Source organism: Dromiciops gliroides, chromosome 2 (genome assembly GCF_019393635.1).
Source record: "Dromiciops gliroides isolate mDroGli1 chromosome 2, mDroGli1.pri, whole genome shotgun sequence".
NCBI classification, from domain to species: Eukaryota; Metazoa; Chordata; class Mammalia; order Microbiotheria; family Microbiotheriidae; genus Dromiciops; species Dromiciops gliroides.
This window is the reverse complement of record NC_057862.1, coordinates 338748229-338754368: the sequence shown is the minus strand read 5'-3', so window position 1 is coordinate 338754368 and position 6140 is coordinate 338748229.

Genomic DNA, 6140 nt, shown 5'->3' with positions numbered 1-6140 from the left:
GGAAGAAAATACACACACATACACAGGCAGATGGGTATAGAAATACATGTCTCTCAACAGTAAAGCAGAAAGAAAAGGAGAGAATGTGGGGAGAATTAGAGGAAGGGTAGATTAAGAAACTGGAGAAAGAAATGACAAACCATACCAGTATCTTTGCCAAGAAAACCCCAAATGGGGTCACAAAGAGTCAGACATGACTGAAAAATGAATGAATAACAACAGATTAATCCTAAACAAAGCAAACTCTAAGGATATTTAAAAATATCTATATCTCTTTGTGAGGTAGCAAAGAATAGGTATAAGAGGCAGTGCTTATAGAAGAATGAAGAAATTATGGTATAAAAATATGACGTAATACTATTTTGACGAATTCTTGTTGGCATAATGACCAACCAGGATTCCATATGACTAATGAAATGATAGAAAAGTAAAGGACACACAATGAAGATTAAGACATATATTATGTATATGTATACATATATGTGTGTATGTGTATGTGTATATGTATGTGGCCAATGGGGAAATTTGTTTTGATTGACCATACATATTGTGGTGGTTTTATCTTTTTGTGCTCTCAGTTGAGAAAGGGGTATGTGAGAAGGTACATCTTAGCAGATTAAAACAAAATTATATGTGTGTGTGTGTGTGTGTGTGTGTGTGTGTGTGCATGCATATACATACACACAGAGAGAAATCTTAGCAACTCTGATGAATGCAATGACTAAGGATTTCACACTAAACGTTACTAAAATCAATCTTTTGTTCAGCTTACTCTTCACTTCTGCGGAGATTTTTTTGGTTCCTGACTTTTCCTTCTGTGACCAAGGTCTTGTCAACTACTTTAGTTCCCTCCAAACTGTATTTCATTCTATGGGATTTCATTCTCTGGAAATAGCCTATTGTCAGTCCTTCCTGCTTACCTAGGGGAAGGGAGGAGGAGTAAGCATTTATGTAGCATCTGCTATGAGCCAGGTATTGTGCTAAGCAATCTTTACAAATATCTCATTTGATCCTCACAATAATCCTGAGAACAGGTGCTACTATTATCCCCATTTTACAGTTGAGGAAATTGAGGCAAAGAGAGGTGACTTACCCAGGGTCACATGGTTAGTAAGTGTCTGAAGCCAAATTTGAACTCAGATTTTCCTGACTCTAGGCCAGAACTCTATCCACTCAACCCCAGTTTTAACTTACTTAGATCTTTATCAATTGTCTGCTAATTAGACATTCATTCAATATAAAAAGATGCCCTCAGGCTAAGATTCAGTTAGGGTCTATGGCTAGAATCTTGAGAAAGGACTGGATATCTATATAGCCAATCTTGGAAATGATACACATTTTGAAACCCAAAAGACAAAGAGAGAAGAGCAAAGCAAAGCAACTTTACCTTTTTAGAAGTATGATGGCACACCAGTGAATTCTATGCACTAAGAGGGAAGGAGGTATACACCCTTAGTGGAGGATAGGAAGTCTTGCTGGGTTAAAAAAAAAAACAAACCATGATGTTTATTAAATATCTTGTCAGTGTGAGTATTTACAAGTTAACTGAGGCCTCTTTTTCATAGAACCAAAAAGCCACATTCCCAGGACTTCCCTGTATGAGGGTATGAGCTAGAGAGATCTTGCTAGATACCTCTTCAAAGTATAAGGATCCATGATATCAGGGGCAGAAGGATGACATAGGGGTTTTATGGGAAATTAACACACTAACATTGATAGCTATTATCTACAATACTACATGATAAAGTATACTAAGGAAATTTTTTTTATTATTATTTCAAATGCCATGGAAAACTTGAAATGAGAAATTCGTGAACAAATATACCAAGGGAAGACTTTACCTTTCAATGAATCAATCAACACATATTTATTAAGCAATTGCTATGCAACAGGATGAGTACTAGACACTGGGAGACAAAAATGAAACAGTTCCTACCCTCAAGGAGCTTACATTATATCATCAAATTGGGTGATTCTGAATTTGTCAATTATGTCTGATTCTGAACTTAAGATTCCTAAGGCAGTAAAGGACTAAGAAAGTAGAAAAATGGTTGGCGTACTTGGATGGGAAGGTCAGTAGAAGTGCCAATTGGCAACACTGTTCAAGGAAAAAAGAATATGAGAGACCCTAAGGCAGGACTGACAAATGAGACAAAACTATAATATAGTAGATTGAAATTTCATTTTCACTAATTTCCTTGATCAGAAAAAAGATAAAACAGTTATAAAGCCAACTGGCAGATTTAAGTTGTGCTGTATTTACACCAGAAAATCTCTACTGGTGCATTTAGAATATACTTTTTCAAAAAACAGGTAATAAGGGAAATTTTGGCAAGATCTTACTTCCTCTTGGAAAATTCTAGTGGATTTTATAGAAAAGACTCATTACTCAGAATGATAAAAATTACAGCACCTTTCTTCCCCCACCCTCCACATCGTGAAAGTAATTAGGTTCTACACCATGATATATTGGATCCTCCCTTGTTTCAAACAACATCTAAGTTCAAGTCTGTAGAATGGCACTGGATAAAGGTGTTATAAGCTGGAACATCATAGTGATTTGAGTGTGCTTATAGTATCTTCATGCCATGTGACCCCATGGAGCTGAATTTTCAAACTCTTAAGATAAGGGAGGATTGGGTATAATTGTTTTGCTTTGGATCCCCAAAGCATGACAGTATTATTAGTCAAATGAATAGAAATATGTTCCAAACTTAGGACAATGAATAAAAGTGTTTTCTCTTTTATAATAATCAGTATTCACTGAACCTCAGTCCTACTGAAAAAACTAAAAAGTTGGGAGAAGATATTTTAAATACTACAAATGAAATACTACAGAAGTCAATGTAAAAGTATTCTTTTCAAGCATCTTAGAATGGGGCTAAGTGCATATACCATGGAATTGCATTAGAAACTATTTCTCCCTATTGCTGTAATAAAATTTTTCCTGGAAGGGTCAATGTGGTTGAGAGAAAAGAAATAGAGAAAGGAGATAAAAACAACCCCTCCACCTCCTTCCTTCTTCAGATGCAGTAAGTGTGTTGGAGAGAGGAGCTGAGATTTTGATTAATGTTTTTCACATATCCAATCAATAGTATAATTGCAAGCTCCAAATTCAGAATATTAATCTATGCTTTGTTTCCTAATATTAAAAATGCCACCTTTCATTTAGAGCTTAGTAAACTATATCAAATAGACATGGGTGAAAAATGCAAAATCCTTATACTAGGAAAGTTTTTTCAATATATGTTTTGTTATCTAAGAAATATGAATCATATTGTAATAATTATTTCTCACATCTATGTCACTTTAAGGTTTAGGAAATATTTTCTGGGCAGTGGGCACTAAAATTACTATTCTTGTTTTGCAGGCAATATGACTGAGGAAGAGAGAGGTTGAGTGATTTGCTTCTGGACATATAGGTAAGATATACCAGATCTAGGAGAGTCACAGACAGAAGATAGGAGAAGTCTTATTCTAGAAATGCTCAGAATATGAAGAGGTTAAAAAAATCAGAATGACTGAAAAAAAAGGCACAGTGACATTTTATTATCAGATATGAACATTGCGAAACATTATAGCTAAAAGGGACTTTAGAAGTCATCTAGTTCGGGGCGGCTAGGTGGCGCAGTGGATAAAGCACTGGCCCTGGATTCAGGAGTTCCTGAGTTCAAATCCGGCCTCAGACACTTGACACTTACTAGCTGTGTGACCTTGGGCAAGTCACTTAAAGCCCCATTGCCCTGCCAAAAAAAAAAAAAAAAAGAAGTCATCTAGTTCAATCCCATATCTTATTCTCTAGGCTACTGAGACCTAAAGGAATTAAGGAATTAACTAATAGTTTATAACAATGGTTTACCTTTCCATAATACTTTAAGGTTTATCAAATGCTTCCTGTATATTGCCTGATATGAGTTTCACAACCCTGTAAGACATGAAAATAACTGTCTTCATCTTACAGATGAAAAAAGTAAGACAATCTGTCAATCAATATTTATTGTCTATCTACTATGTGCCAAGCACATAAGTAGATAAGTACTGGGAATAAAAAAGAAATGCAAAAGACAGTTTCTGTCCTCAAGGAGTTTACATACACATTTATGTATGTATACACACATATGTATGTATATGTGTATATATAAAATATATCTTAAATACACAAATACACACACATATATATAAACAAACAATATACATAATAAATAAGAAATGATTAACTGAGGGATAGTACTAGAATTAAAAGGAGTTGGTAAAGGCTTCTTGTAAAAGATGGGATTCAGAGGTCAGACAGCTAGTAGTAGTTTGTAGAGCTAAGAGAAAACCCATAGCCTTCTTACTCCAAGGCCAGTACCTCATCTGTGATACTATGCACCACTTCTAAGGTCATAGGATGTTTAGTGACAGAGCTAAATCTGAAATTCAGTTATCTTGGCTCCTACTGAAACACTATTAGTTAAAGAGGTAACATGATGCAATGTCTGGGGCCTTGGACTTGGAGATGGGACCACATGAATTCAAATACCTCCTCAGACATTTGCTGACTAAGGGACACTGGCCAAGTCACTTAGCCACTCTGAGGCTCAGTTTCCTCATCTGTAAAATAAGGACATTGATAACCTTGAAGGTGCCTTCTGGCTCTACATTTTTGATCCTATGATTAGATTTCCACTATCCAATGCTAAGATGTCAGTGGTAGGCTGGTAAATGTTTAACACCTGGCTCTCTGGAGAAAAAAAAAAGTACATGTAACACACTTTTAAATTTAATCTACATTGTTAACATTTTCTCCTTCACTTCCTTAAGTGTAGGCAATCTACAAAACAATAAATCAACCCCTGATTTGTAGTGCTTGCTGATTTTGTAGTTGTAAATGCTCATATGGAAAATTTAAGAATTGGTTCTCAAATCAATTTGAGCTGATTCTTTCACACCCCTGGATGTACATATCCTACCTAATATGAAATGTATTTTCTTTTTGATTCTGCATTTAAGGAACTGTGATGATTGGAGAACTCAGGCTCCTTTAATAGGTACTGAAGGAATAATGTACCTGCATTAGTGGGAAAGGGAAGTGGACAATTAGCCAATTAACTCTTGATTGGATTGACAGGGGAAGGTTAATTGATAGCTCAATAGTTTGAGCTGTAACCATGGTATTTTGAGACCTGTTGGCTTCTAAATCAGGAAGAATGGGATTATTTGATTAGAACAACCCAAAGCCAAGCCATTTAAAGAAGTCACTAGTGAAAGCTCCAAAGGTATATATAGATTATTCTGTACCCATGTCTGTTACCTGGAAAAAAATAATTCTGATGACTACACCATATAGAATGGTTCTCAGAGTCCCAGTGGGTCAGTCTTGTGACTTGGGGAAAGAAAAAAGGAAGGATACAAGCATTTATTAAAGTGGACACTATATGCCAGGCACTTTACAAATGTTATCTCATTTGATCTTTGCTATAACCCTGGGAGGTAGGTACTTTTATTATTTCCATTTTATATTTAAGAAAACTGATGTAGATAGAGGTTAAATGACTTGTCCAGAGTCACAGAGCCAGTAAGTATCTGGGTTGAATTCGAACTCAGATCTTCCTAACTCACAGACACAGAATTCTATCCACCATGCCTATAGCTTACTCTTGAACATGGAACTCCTAAAAGAATAAGAAAGGGTCAGAAAGTATTGTCAAGGATGAAGTTGCAACTGATTTAGGAATGAAACACAGTTGCTACCCCATAACCTTTGTTATACACATATGGGGCAAAATCACCCTGGCACCTATACTCCCCAGAATAAGATTTCTCTGCTATGTGGAATCCTTCCCTGCCTCTCTCTTCATCTCTCTTCTTACAACAAAGTTAACTCTGATGTATGAGGGCCAGTTAAGAAATACCAGCCTAGAGCCAGTATCACCTTTGCCTGTAAAGAATAGCAACTAGAAACCTCAGAGAATGGGAGAGATATTAATGTCTTAGTCCAGGTGATTGTCAAAAGCTATTGCCTTCCTGCTCTATCCCCTAACACTCAGAGTAGGAATTAGGAGATACACACAAACGCATACTGCTACAAAGCAAGGGACAAGCCATGTTGGCCTAGTACATACAGAGATGGTTTCAGAGGAGGAAGACCTGGTTTGAAG